The sequence below is a fragment of the Populus trichocarpa genome, chromosome 6, assembly GCF_000002775.5.
Source record: "Populus trichocarpa isolate Nisqually-1 chromosome 6, P.trichocarpa_v4.1, whole genome shotgun sequence".
In the NCBI taxonomy this organism is placed as follows: Eukaryota; Viridiplantae; Streptophyta; class Magnoliopsida; order Malpighiales; family Salicaceae; genus Populus; species Populus trichocarpa.
In genome coordinates this window covers 27,411,983-27,427,283 of record NC_037290.2, presented here as the reverse complement: position 1 = coordinate 27,427,283, position 15,301 = coordinate 27,411,983, and the positions used below count along the sequence as shown (strand labels likewise).

The 15,301-nt window shown below is 40.3% G+C and overlaps 1 pseudogene; it reads left to right on the top strand.

The window, feature by feature from the left end:
* Positions 1–3,958: 3,958 nt before the first annotated feature.
* Positions 3,959–8,513, top strand: LOC18102865 (disease resistance protein RPV1-like; annotated as a pseudogene).
* Positions 8,514–15,301: the final 6,788 nt, after the last annotated feature.

Below are 15,301 nucleotides of genomic sequence, written 5' to 3'. Positions count from 1 at the left end.
GTGCCTGAGGAAGGAGCTGCTACTTCGGTTGCTGCTGGAAGAAGAAGAAACCAGAGGGCAAAGGGGGGTGGCCGGTCTCTGTTTTTGGAGGAGAAGACGATGGAGAGGAAAAAAAAAAAGAAGGGAGGCTACGGTGCTGGTTTGTCTTCCTTCACTGCTGGTGTTCGGCGGATGACAGACTGGGAAGGCTTGTTGTGTTTGGGCGAGAAGGAGCAGGAAAACGGTGCTGGTTTGAGGGAAGAAGAAAATGCTGGAAACGGCTGGAGAGGGAGAGAGGCAGAGGGGAAGTGGCCTTGTGTGGGGGAGCTGTGAAGAGGATGAGAGGAAAGGAAGAGGGCTGCCCCGGTTTGGCTAGAGGGGCTGTCCCCTGTTGCTGGCTGCTGGAGGGAAAAAGAAAGTCCAGCCGGCTGGGAGAGAGGAGAGGAAGATGATGAGTTTTCTGGTTTGTCTTTGGCCAGGCAAAAGAGGGAAGGAACGGCGCTGGTTTAGGTGGGGTGAGAGGCTGAGAGTTTCGGTCAGCTGTTGTGGGGAAGAGACAAAAAAGAAAAAGAAGGCTGGTTGCAGGAAAACCGGGCAAGAAAAGCTTATTTTGTGCCAATTTTGAGCTCACTCCACTCAACCGTTTGAGCATGAAAATTTCTCCTATTTATAGGGCTGGAAAGAGGGTAATCTTGTCTTCAATGGGGAAAAAGTCTCAGCCCTTGATTCGACTCGAGGAATCCAAACCGTTGGTTCAAAGTGTGCACCTCGAGCTGCCAAATTTGGCAGCTCAAGGCTGTGAACTGCCCGAGGTGGCCACTTAGAGCCACTCAACGGAGCCGTTTCTAAATTTGTCGACCCGACCGGACCATTCTCCGGGATAAAGGGGTTTCAGGTGGAGATGTTGGCGCATTTTTTGTCGGATTTGGGGGCCAAACGAGGCAGAAAACACGCCTGGAAGTCGGCCACTCGGGCAGCTTGGCGGGGAAGAAAATGAACAGTAACTGGTTTTTTTTTTTTTTTAAATGCAAAACGGCGCCGTTTTTGATAAAAATAGGGATTTCTTTGCCAATTCTAAATTTAGTCCTCCGACTTTCAGTTTCGTTCAATCTCATCCCTACTTGACCATTAAACTTTCAATTTCTTCAATTTGGCCCCCGGATTTTGTTAATTGCAGCCCCTATACTTGCGCGCCTTTTCCAATGTGGTCCTTGGTTTTGGATTTCTTCAATTAAGTCCCTAATTGGCCCTTAAACTTCAATATTTATGCAATTAAGCCCTTGATTTAACCAAATCAACTCTCAAAAATTATAATTTGACCTCAGAACTTTAATTTCTTCCAATTAAAGCCTAAATTGACTTAAAACTCAATTTTCCTTGCAATCAAAACCTCTATCAATTCAAATAAACCTTCAATAAAATCCAATTGAGTCCATAAACATCCAATTTTGGCCCTTTTCTCTTCAAATTAAATTTTCTCTTCCAACAGGGCTCTCCTCAGTCAAATATATACTGTAAAATTTCACTCCTTGCATTTCTGAACCTCCTCAATGAATTTTTTTCTGATTCTTTCTGAGCGCTCCCACCTCTTATTATTTTTCTAAATTCATCCGGCTATATAATTTTATTTTTGTGGGGGGACCCAAAAATGGGTTACAACAGTTGGCATGCGAAATTGGCTTCACCAAGGAAGTAAATCATTGTAAGAACTAGAAATAAGGCTGTGATTGTAGCTGATGGTGAGTGTAACAAGTGCAAAGATGAACCTCTAGATAACAAAAAACCACTCAATCTTTTGAGTTGGCATGCCTGTGGACAAGCTTACCTAGTTGAAGATTTTATGGAGGAATCTTGGAGAATAGTTCATCATTGTAATGGACTTCCATTAGCCCTTTGTGCTATTGGTTCTTCATTTTTTAGTAAAAGCAGAAAAGTATGGGAAAGCGCATTACATGAAATGGAAGTAATTCCAAATTGTCAAGTTCAAAAGGTTCTTGCAAAAAGTTAGAACTCTCTTGATGATGATTATCAGAAGAACTTATTCCTTGATATTGCTTATTTCTTCAATGGAATGGATGAGAATTATGCAGTTAGGACACTTGATGGGTTCGGTATAGATGCAAGATTTAGGATGGACTATCTCATTGATTGATGTCTTGTAAAAATTATTAAAATAAAATGATAAAAATTTATAAATGCATCAACTCGTAAGAGACATGGGAAGGGAAATTGCTCGTCAAGAATCACCCAAATGTCAAAGAATATGGCATCACATGGAAGCTTTTACAGTTTTGAAAGAAACTAGTGTAAGAGTAACTGGTTCTGTTTTCCTATCTTCATGGTATTTAGGTGTCTTAAAATGTTCATGCTTTTACTTTCTTTTCTCATTTATTTTTAATATTTTGGAAGCATGATGCTGAAAAATTGTGTGGCCTTACCCTGTATATGCATGAATCAGTACAGAAGTTGTCTGTACTGATTCAATGGTTCGCCTGCAACCGCTGCAGGCTTCACTTCTTTCAACAATTTCTTCTCCTACATTCCTATCTCAATAGTGGCTTTCTGAGTTTTTCTTGGGGGAACAAGTACAAATTGACCAAACAAGTTTGTTTCTTGTCCTCAGCACGGATGTGTTTAGAAAGATGCAAAATGTAAAATTTCTCCAGCTAAATTACACAAGTTCCATGGAAGTTATGAACACTTTCCCAAGAATTTGATGTAGTTATGTTGGCATGGATTCCCTTTGAGATCCAAACCAAAGCACTTTTGCTTGGAGAAGCTTGTGGCTCCTTATCTAATCCAGAACTAGTCTAATTGTTGCTTGGAAAGGCAAACTGGTACGTATCTAGTCTCTCTATACAGCTATCTCTCTTATTTTCAATGGACAACAACTGATTTCAAGTGTTTTCACAGTCTCTTCCAAAATTTAAAATTCTTGATCTCCGTTGCTCATTTTATAAGTTCTGATTTATTTCAGCTCTACATTTTTGTTCTTGTATATCTAGAAACTTTTCCCTTTGCTCATTTTATAAATTCTGTTTTGATGGAACAGATAGAACTTTAGGGCAACAGATTCAATGTTGTCCTTGAATATGATGAAAATGAGATGTTTAGGTGGTTTCACGAGGAGGAAGAACAGGAGTAGCTACTTTAGAAAGAGTATGTAGAGTACTTGCAATTCAAAATATCCTCACCCGCTGCGCACCGGATATGTGGCTTTGATCTATTCACCGAGTCTGGGTTTCTTACCCCTTAATTTTTCGATAGAATTTTTGGCCGAAATGATGTCAATAGCCATCAACTTCTCCTCTTAATTAGATTTTTCTAACTTGATTCTTACTTCAGGATGTCAATAGCCATCAACTTCTGGAGTTTATTTTCTAACTTTTTTCTTACTTCACCATGTCAATAGCCGTCAACTCCCGGCACCAAAATTAGTAATTATATTCAACATCCAAGTCTTGATCAAAATAAAACCAAAAAAGTCCTCACGCGGAAACGTTCCATACCAAAATTAGTAATTACAATCCACCCTTTCTCTCTCAATTTTGAGCAAATTTAAAAAAAAAGGGTCCTAACGCGGAAATGGCCCCTAACACAGACTTTTAAGGTTGATTTAAAAGCAGAAAATTGATGAACTGATAAGAGAACATCAGCGAAGGGAAAGTGAAGATTGCAGGTAACTCTGCTTATCTCTTTTAGTATTATGCTATATTGTGGAATGTAACTCATCAACCGATTTTGTTGGTTCAGCATAGAGATTTAATTTATCATATGTAAAAATGTTTTTCTGAAAGGGCATGGGGGAGTTGATTGCTGGGAAATAACTTGAAAATTGTTTTAAAGATAAAGTAAGATAATAATATATGAATACTTCAGCTTATTGGTGTGCTGTCGATCTTGAACTAACGACATTACTCCTGCAACTCGTTTTTTTTTGTTCAGATCTTTGAAAAGTCTTATCTTTGCTAGAATCGGAATGGCTGCTGGGAAATATCAAGAATCCTACTCTTCTCGGTTTTCTAATTGTAAATATCAAGTGTTCTTGAGTCTTAGAGGTGCAGACACCCGCAAGAACTTTACCGATCACCTCTACAAGGCCCTGGTTGATGTAGGGTTTCACACATTTAGAGATGATGATGAAATTCGGAGAGGAAAAAATATAAGGCTGGAGCTCCAGAAGGCAATAAAACAATAAAAAATAGCGATAATCGTGTTCTCCAAAAACTATGCTTGGTCGAAATGGTGCCTCGATGAACTTGTAAAGATCATGGAACGTAAGAGGAATGCTGAATGCATAGTTTTCCCAGTATTCTATCATGTGGATCCATCTGAAGTCAGAAATCAAACTGGGAGCTTCGCTGCAGCATTTGTGTAACATGAAAAGCACTACAAGGAGAAGATGGAGCGGGTGAATGGGTGGAGGATTGCTTTGAAGGAAGTTGCAAATTTAGCTGGAATGGATTTAGGAGATGGGTAAGTTATATCTCTTGATGAAACTATACATAGCATAAGACTAGAATGCTGGCCGTGAACTTTTAATTAATTTATTTCAGTTAAGTGTATTGATAATTAAGAAAACATACAAGAAAAATAAAATAAAATACTTATGATTTCTTCTTCTTCTTCTTCTTCTTCTTTTTCCGATCATGATTTGGTTTTAATAGGTGGTGATAACGCACCTACAAATTTAACTATCATTCATGGACACGCAACCGGGTTTAATTTCTTAGCTAAATGTTGTTTATTTCTATCCTTTATAGAGAGGCTACTAATTATCCCACCTTGTATTTTACTTTTTGATGCAGGTACGAGGCACAGTTTGTCCAATCTATTTTGGAGAATGTCTTAAAGAATTTGGATCCAAAAATATTTTATGTCCCCCTTCATTTCATCGGAAGAGATGCTTTAGTACAAGATTTCAACTCATGGTTGCAAGATGGATCCCATGGTGCTGCCATTGCTTTACTCTATGGAATTGGTGGAGTTGGAAAGACAGCCATAGCTAAGAGTGTTTTTAACCAGAACTATTATAAATTTGAAGAAAGGAGCTTTCTATCAAATTTTAGGTCAAAGGATGTAGTTTGCCTACAGAGGCAACTTCTTTTCGACATCCTAAACAAGACTGTTGAGATAAATGATCCTGATGAAGGAATTCTGAAGATTAAGCATGCATTATGTTGCAGAAGAACTCTTATTGTTCTAGATGATGTGGACAAAAGGGACCAATTCAATAACATCATTGGCATGCAAAATTGGCTTTGTAGAGGAAGTAAAATCATTGTAACAACCAGAAATAAGAGTCTGTTTTCGGCTAATGATATTGAGTGGGTCCGGTGCAAAATTGAACCGCTAGATGATGAAAAATCACTTGAGCTTTTCAGTTGGAATGCCTTTGGACAAGCTAACCCTGTTGATGGTTTTGTGGAAGACTCTTGGAGAATAGTACATCATTGTAATGGACTTCCATTAGCTCTTGGAGTTATTGGCTCTTCATTGTCCGGAAAAGGAAGAGAAATATGGGAAAGCGCATTACAACAAATGGAAGTGATTCTTAATTTTGAAGTTCAAAAGGTTCTTCGAATAAGTTACGACTTTCTTGATGGTGATTATCCGAAGAACTTATTCCTTGATGTCGCATGTTTCTTCAATGGAATGGATGTGGATGATGCAGTTAGGATACTGGATGGGCTCGATAAAGGTGCAAGATTTGGGATTGACAATCTCATCGATAGATGTCTTGTTTGTAAAGCCATTTAATTAGTTGGCATAATTGATGGGATTTGAGTGGGAGATGAGTTGTAATTGGTGAGTGGAGGATGAGTTGTTAGACATATATTCCTCCTAAATTTATGACCATTATACCCTCACTCGTGCCTATAAATAGGCAATGCATTCAAGCCTATAAGCACACAAAGTTAGAGAGAAAGAAGAGAGAGTGAAGAGAGAGTAATCCCACAAAGTTGTGAGGTATTTGTGAGAGAGTAAGTGAGGTGTTTTCTCCTAGTAATAGAGAGATTTTAGTTGTTCTCCTATTGTTAGAGAGAGGTTGTAATTCCCACATTACTTAGTAAAATCCTTCTATACTTGCCCGTGGACGTAGCCAAATTGGGTGAACCACGTAAATTCTTGTGTCTCATTTCTTATTTTATCCCATCCATTGCCTTTTATCTTATCGGGTTTGCATGCCAGTATCCTAACATTGTTGAAATCAACAGTGATCAAAGGTTGTGGATGCATCAACTAGTAAGAGATATGGGAAGGGAAATTGCTCGTCAAGAATCACCCAAATGTCAAAGAATATGTCATCATGGAGATGCTTTTACAGTTTTGAAAGGAACTACTGTAAGTAGCTGAATTTTTTTAAATGTCTACTTAAATGGTTTGTGGTGCCTTGACATATTCATTCATCTACTTTCCTTTCTTATGCTGAAAAATTGCGTGGCCTTACCATTGATATGCATGCATTAATGGAATATCATTATACAGAAGTTGTCTGTACTGATTCAATGGTTTGTCGCAAGCGCCGCAGGCTTAACTTCTTTCAACAATGGCTTTCCGATTTTTTCGATGGGGGAAAATTACAAACTGGCCAAACAAGTTTGTTTCCCATCCTCAACACGGATGCTTTTAGAAAGATGCCAGATGTAAAATTTCTCCAACTAAACTACACTAATTTTCATGGAAGTTTTGAGCACTTTCCCAAGAATTTGATATGGTTATGTTGGCATGGATTGTCTTGGAGCTCCATACCAAATCACGTATGCTTGGAGAAGCTGGTGGTTCTTGATCTATCCAGAAGTTGTCTAGTTGATGCTTGGAAGGGCAAACCGGTATGTATCAAGTCTCTCTATAGCTATCTCTTTCGTTTTCAATTGATAACAACTAAATTCATGTATTTTCACAGTTTCTTCCAAAATTGAAAATTCTTGATCTCCGTCACTCTCGTGATCTCATTAGAACTCCAGACTTCTCGGGTCTCCCAGCCCTTGAAAAGCTAATACTTGAAGACTGCATCTGTTTGGTTCAATTTCACGAATCTATTGGTAATTTACAAAGATTGTTGATCTTAAATCTAAGAAATTGTACTAGTCTTGTGGAGCTTCCAGAAGAAATGAGTAGATTGAATTCACTTCAAGAGCTGGTTTTAGATCATTAGATGGTTGTTCAAATCTTAACAGCCTGAATATGGAGTTAGAGCATCATCAAGGGCGCAAGTTGCTTCAAAGTGATGGAATTGTTGCAAGTACATCATTCATTTCATCTCTTCCATTGAAGCTATTCTTTCCCTCTAGGTTTTCAACGAGGAAAATGTTGAGATTTACCTCGTTTTCACTGCCACGCTTCTTGGAGAGTCTAGATTTAAGTGGAACTCCAATTTGTTTTCTTCCAGAAAGCATCAAGGATCTTGGTCTACTCAGACATCTATATTTAATAAATTGCAAGATGCTTCAGGCACTCACAGAGTTTCCATCCCATTTGGATTCGTTAGATGTGTCCTTTTGCTATTCACTGCCAAGATATGAAAATCTAAATAGTTGGACTGAAAAAGATGGTTGTGCTCACTTAGTCGAGTTCCAAGATGGGATAAAGCAAGAATTAATCCAAAAGTTTGACTCTCACGTGTTCAGAATAATGGAAACGATTAGTGCTCAAATACAGACATCGAGTTTTCAGGTCCTCCCTCACCCATTTTATTGTTTTGGAAATCTACATTTGAATACTTTTCTTGTGCTCATTTTATAGACATTGTTTTGGTGGTACAGATAACATTTATGGATGGCATATTCAACGTTGCCGTATCTGTATTTGATGAAGATGAGATGTTAAGGAGGTTTTGTGCAGAGGGAGAAGAGGATAAATGGCTAATTCAGAATGAGTTTGTAGATAACTTTTCATTCAAAATATCCTCACCTCCTCCTGCGCACCGGATATGTGGCTTTAATCTGTTTATAAGTTGTGTGACGTCAGCATACCGTGGCTTTAGGAATGTTTATATTGAAATCAGAAACAATACCAGTGGCCAGTCCTTGCGTCGTCAGGTCCATGTCTTAGATATGCGTTTCGATGATGAGGTTCGTGCAAGCCAATCGCTAAGCCACTGGAAATTAGGGGGCGATGATCCTACATTTGATAGTGGTGATGACGTGACAATTTCAATGGTTGTCACGTCAGCTAGTCAAATAAGGACCGTTGGTGTACAATGGTTGCATGAAGAGGAAGGAAAGGATGATGATTTTATCCAATCAAAGGATGGAGTTATCAATGCCCACAACAGTAGCGATGATGATGATGATGCAGCACACGTAGCCAAAGTAGAAATAGCTTCTCGTATTTTTAGAAATTATTATTGTGCTTTCCATGGTAAATACAGTGCTCGCAATTTCACTTATTGGAATTTTGCAAAGAAGGGTGTATAAATTGTATTATTTCAACCGTAAGGGGGTTTTCTTTCTCTAGCATGAGATATTTTATTTATAAATATTTGTAAGGGCTTTCATATTCAAAAATAAAATATGATATTATTTTATTAATTTGTATTTATAATAAGATATATTAAATATCTTATTTTATATGTTAACCTTCTATAGACCAAAATATATGTAAATGTTCATTTTTTTTCATGTTATTTTATCTATTTTATTTCATTTTTTTATGTAAAAAATAAAATAAAAATAACAAATGATAAAATTTGATTAGTATTTTTTTTGTTTCTACGTATAAGAGGATTTTATAATTTGAATATATTTTATTTTAATTAAAAATTGAATTGATTTTATTAAATTTTCACAATAAATTAATATAGATATTTTTATTGTAAAAATAAAATATAATAATCATCAAAATTAGAAATTTAAAAATTAATTTTGATTGAAAATTATCATGGCATGCTCTGTTGATTTTCCCAACCATTCTCCTGATGCAAGATCGAGTGCTAAAAGTATTCAAAGTTTAAATCTTCAAGAAATTGCTGAGTATGTCTGGGGAGAAACAGACCGCAACCTCATCTTGTAGAGCATGACCAACGCCACAGTGCTGTGGCTTTGTGTAGACCCTCGCAAACCCCATCTTTGCTTCTTTTTTAAGAACTGAGTGGAGGAGGCGGTGGGAGTGGCCCGATGGCAGTGATGGAGGTATTAAAAGCTCGACCTGTGTTGTTGCACATACACAAGGTTACCTTCTGTAGAATTTCGAACTTCTGCAATAACAGTCCCATAAGCTCTTTATTATCTGGGTAACCGCATGGCATTCTCTGGCTATAGGGAGGGTTTTTTTAAATAAAAAAAAACAAAAAAAAAAGAATAAGGAGGGGGATCGAAGAGCAAGAACAGAACAAACACAGTACAGGAAGGGAAGAGAGGCAGAAGGGACGAAGATAAAAACAGAAAACAGGGAGGAACGAAGAGAAAGAAAATAAACGGAGAACAGGGGGGAACGAAGGAGAAGACAAAAATACAGGGGGTGAGAAGGAACGAATGATGAGAAACAGAACCAGGGAAGGCAAACGAGCCTAACACAGAGACGAAAACGATAAAACACAGAGGAGGGAGCTTCCATTCAAGCAGCAGCACCTCACGCCTTCATCACCATCGTCTTCATCCTGAGCAGAAAAACCAGAGAGAAAGCAGAAGGAAAGAAACAGTCAGAGTAAAGAAAGCGAAAGGAGGAACAGAGGAAGTATTACATAAAGCATCAAAAAGTACAAAGTCAACAGATGTTCTGCAAGATGACACTACCTCAAGACAACTAAAGTAACATCCAGAATCACAGCTCTGCAAATTAATGAAAATTATCAATGAGGACATTACCATCCCCATTTGCTGTTCTCTCCAGCTGATCATCATCCCCTTGTTGCTGCTCACCATTTTCCAAGACTGTGAACTCCACAAACCCATTTGCTGTTTTCTCTTAAACAACTAAAAAACGCTCGAGTTCTCTTCCAGTTTTCCGATGAGCCAAGTCAACGGGAAACCTCACATACTCTTTTGACAACATAATCCTATTACTATCACACCGTGGAACCTGGTTTAATTTCTTTTTTCCATGATACTAAGATTTTGAAACTTTACGGAGAGACTACTAATTATCATACATTACATTTTTCTTTCTGATGCAGGAATGAGGCACAGCTTGTCCAATCTATCGTGGAGAAGGTCTCAAAGAATCTGGATCGTAAAATATTTCATGTCCCCCTTCATTTCATTGGAAGAGATCATCTGGTAAAATATATCCACTCATGGTTGCAAGATGGCACCCATGGTGCTGCTATTGCTATACTCTATGGGATTGGTGGAGTTGGGAAGACAGCCATAGCAAAGACTGTTTATAACCAGAACTTTCATAAATTTGAAGGCAGGAGCTTTCTATCAAATGTTGGAGAAAGGTCAAAAGAATCCAATGGTGTAGTTTGTCTACAGAGGCAACTTCTTTCTGATATCCTAAACAAGACTGCTGATGAGATACATGATGTCGATGAAGGGATTATAAAGATTAAGGGTGCATTATGTTGCACAAGAACTCTTATTGTTCTCGATGATGTGGACAAATGTTACCAATTCAATGCAATTGTTGACCTGCAAAATTTGCTTTCCCAAGTAAAATCATTGTAACAACTAGAAATAAGGCTTCGATTGTAAATCTGAATTGTTATGGCTAAGCTATTGGAAATTTGGGTCCAATGATCCTGCGTTTGATACCGGTGATGAATTCAGTGTTTCAGTGTTTACAGATGATCCTGTTGTTCAAATAAAGAGGGTGTTAAGATATTGCCATTTGTGGCAATACCCCACCACCAAGCAAGTGGAAGCATGAATTGTGCCACAATTCATGCCATGGTTTAAGGCTTTGTTGACCCCTCCATGTTGAAAAATGTGCTGGAGGGGCTCACCATGTTTGCCTATAAAAGAGGCAATTATTTGAGAGCAAAGTGAGAGTGCAGAGAGTGAAGTGACGAGAAGAAGAGAGAAAGAGGAGCTGTTGCCATGGGCAGCAGCCCTACTGCCTTATGCAACAGAGTGTGTGAGCTGGAAGTTGAGTGATCCTCCTCCTCTATGTATTTATTGTATCCTTTCTCTATCTCTAAATAATATGGACTCTCTCCCGTGGATGTAGGCGATTTGCCGAACCACGTAAAATATTGTGTCCCAGTGTGCTTCCCCTCCTTTGGGCACCTATCAGTACACCACCGGTCCGCGCATGGGGAGCCGGAATCTCCAACAATTGGTATCAGAGCACATGGTTTAAAGGGGTGTTTGATTTTGCTCAAAAATGAAAGTTGTCAAAATTGTGTTTTGACCATAGCACTGTGTAGAGGAGGAAGAGACGAAGCCACTATTGAAAACCACGTCGAAATCGGACGCCGGAAACCTCCGCACGCGCCATCACGCGCCGGCGAGGAGACTGTCCACGCGCACAGACGCGCGCCACGCGTCTTCTTCACCCGGATGAGCTGACCCGACCCGAATACCAGACGACCCGACCCACGTGCTAGACCCGGATAAGGATGATGTCAGCATGACGTAATAATGACGCAAGTATACACAGTCAGCAGACACGTTAGTGTCCAGTCAGCATGCCATGTCAGCCTTCAGTCATCAGACACGTCAGCATAGTGGGTCCCACTTGCCACGTCACCAGACGCGAGCCGAGTTGAGCCGATATGAGCTGTTTTGGAGCCGAGCCGAGCCGCGAGCCGAGGGATAAGATTCTATGCAGCAGAGTCTACGTGCAACCGGATCTTAGATTGAATCTAGGCCGCTCATCAGGCCAGATTGTTTTGATCAAATCTTAGCCGTCTGAAGTGCGATTTGGACGATTTCAGACTTGTTTCCAGCTAATTTGACCGTTCCGGATGCAATGGTACGGTCCGATCGTTGATATTTGTGACCATAAATGGCAGTGGTGAATTAACAAAAGAGATTGCCCGATCAGGAGGTATCTAAAGGTCATAATTGTGATCGATGGAGATGAAGAAGGAGAAGGTGCACATGTTTACCCAATTACATGTGCTGAACTGCTAAGTGGGTAGATTTTTAACTGCCTTGAGGGAAGGCAAAATTGGGACACTCTGGACACCCGGTTATGTGGACAATTAGAGGTGTAGAGTGAAAATTGATTAAGACCAATCTTGATGAATCTAAGAACTGGTAGTCTCGCTAGATGTTGAGAAATCATGTATTAAACCAGTATATTCCAGATCACTTGTAAAGGAAAGCCATGACAAAGCTACCAAATGGTTGTATATACAGAAAGACAGTACAATGGATAGATATGGCCTAAGAAGTTCTGTCTAGGAGATTGGGTTTTAAGCGGGACCAGTGTGACCCCTCCAATCTTTCCTGGGAACTTGCTTAGTGGAAGGATTATCCATACGGTACTATTTTCGTATATATAGCAGTTTGTAATGAAACAATTGAAGACTAGCAGGATGGCGGCACAAGGGAACAGTTGGGTTCCGAAGGTTCAAGGATCTGATAGAGTGGTGATTTCTCCAAAGAAGTTAGATTCGGTGACTGTGATTTCTCGAGGGAAGAATTGATGAAGACCCTGATAATGGAAGAGAAATACAGCAAGGGGATAAAGATTGACACCCTATTTTGACTTGAACAGGTGTTGTGACAGGATGAGCTACTGTCAAATATAAGCAAGGAATAGGGAGAAATCTGGAGAACAGAAATTGCACGAGGGCACACGGAGATTGTGCAGGATTACCCGTAGGATCCAACGAGGTACTGTAATGAGACAACAGGTGCAAGGAGAAGAAGTGTTCCCAGATGAAGCTCAGAGCAGAGACTGTTAAAGTTTGTACAACATGAAGTCTTTTATGCTCTTGATGAAGACAACAGGCGAAGACCTTTCCAATGCATGCAAGGATGGAAAGAGAGCTGTTGCAGAGGCACCTAATTGAGGGGTGCAAACGCCTGTGATAAAAGGCGACCGCCTATGATGAAAGGCGAAGACACCAAAAAGAGTTGGTGTAGGTGGAACTGTCAAGCAGAAAGGTGTAGAAGCTCCAAACATAGAAATCGAGGTGGAGGATTGCGAGGAGTATACCGCAACATTCTCTTTCTATGTAATTAGTGGCAATGATCTCTCCCATAGTGCACATGGTGGTAGAGAATTTTGGAGCCACTTTGAAGCATCTCAGCTGAAGGAGGATGCGACCGCCCCATGACAACGGGCGAAGACGCCTTAGAGAAGGTGTGAGGGCTGCGATAGGAGCCCCATTTCAGACCGCCACATGACGATGAGCGGAGACACCTAAGGAGAAGGTGTGAGGGCCATAATATGAGCCCAGTTCAGAACGCCTCAGAGCCACTGTAATGGCTAGATATGAGTGGACAGGTGTATAGCCAATGAAGTGGCTATGATGAGTATGGAGACAAACGCAGGATTGACTTTCATGGATATTGCCCCCATGCTAAAGATCAATGAGCTAGAAGACATTTGCCTTGGACAATAAGTGGGTGACTTGTGGAGCATTAAGACGCGGCTGCTATGAAGAAGCAGAAGGGCATGCGCAGGTTCCGGGAACGAGTTGACTCTTGTCAAGGTGGTGAGCTCGGTAATGACATTGTAATACTCAGAGTATGAAGACAGATATGGATCAACCTCTAATGGGTTGCCCCCATGGTTAAAGGTGGAGAGCTACCTGGACTCTTACGACTAAGAGCGAGAGACTCACGGAGAAGTAAGGCGTGGTTCCTAGGGTGGAACAGAGGGCAGGCGCAACTCCTGGATGAGTAGACTCTTGGAAGAGTGGTGAGCTTGTGATCACATTGAAATACTCAATGACTGTCGCACTTGGGAATATTCGTTTGAGGGGGTGTTGTAAGCCTTGGTGTAAGGCTTGAAAAATCATTCCGAACCGAGCATGGTTGATACGCTCGAAGGGGAATGTTGGTTGAAGACGCTCTCAGAATGGTAAGCTTGGAAGAGCTGCAGAATACAAGCTTGTGCAGAAGAAGCAAGAGAACAATTGCCCACATAAATGGCAAAGGGGGTGATTGTTAAGATATTGCCATTTGTGGCAATACCCCACCACCAAGCAAGTGGAAGCATGAATTGTGCCACAATTCATGCCATGGTTTAAGGCTTTGTTGACCCCTCCATGTTGAAAAATGTGCTGGAGGGGCTCACCATGTTTGCCTATAAAAGAGGCAATTATTTGAGAGCAAAGTGAGAGTGCAGAGAGTGAAGTGACGAGAAGAAGAGAGAAAGAGGAGCTGTTGCCATGGGCAGCAGCCCTGCTGCCTTATGCAGCAGAGTGTGTGAGCTGGGAGTTGAGTGATCCTCCTCCTCTATGTATTTATTGTATCATTTCTCTATCTCTAAATAATATGGACTCTCTCCCGTGGATGTAGGCGATTTGCCGAACCACGTAAAATATTGTGTCCCAGTGTGCTTCCCCTCCTTTGGGCACCTATCAGTACACCACCGGTCCGCGCATGGGGAGCCGGAATCTCCAACAGAGGGTTGGTGTACGAATGCTGCATGAAGAGGAAGGAACTGATGATGATAGCAGCTCATCAAACACTAGTGATGATGTACATGTAACGAAAGCAGAAATAGCTTCTCATATTTTTAGAAATTATTATTGCAATGACCGTTATGATTTTGATAACGAAATTATTATGTGTTTTTTTGAAAAGAAATTAAATGTGAAAATAATGATGGGTTGAGTTGATTTTTTTTTTGATTTGGTGTTATATTGAAAGCTTTTTAAAACCTAAAATAATTTGGCACTCAGTGTACAGCTATGAATTTGCATCATTTTTTGTATGAAGCAGGCCAATTTGATTTGTGACTCAGTGTCCAGCTACCATCTTCAACAGTCTTAACCACAGCAAAGACTTTGGGATCATCCTTAGCCAAGTGTAAATATAACACCACCCTCACAAACCAAATCATATTTTGCCTCATCCAAGTAGTTAAGAAGGCCATCATCAGATTCTCTGTGCAACAAATCTTTCCCGATGTCTTCTTCATGCACTTTCTGTTGGGGAATTCCGGCACCCCCATGCGCGGACCGGGGGTGTACTGATAGTTGCTCAACGGAGGGTAAAGCACACTGACACAATATTTAACGTGGTTCGGCAAATTGCCTACATCCACGGGAGAGGTTCATTTTATTAGAGATAGAGAAATGATACAATAAATACATGGAGGAGGAGGATCACATCCACTCTACTCTACTCCCAGCTAACACACACAGCTGTTGCAGCTGCTGCAATGGCAGCAAGGCTGCTGCCATTGCAGCTCTTCTCCCTTTCTCTCTATTCTCTTCACACACTCACGTTGTCTCTCACACTCAATTTGCTCT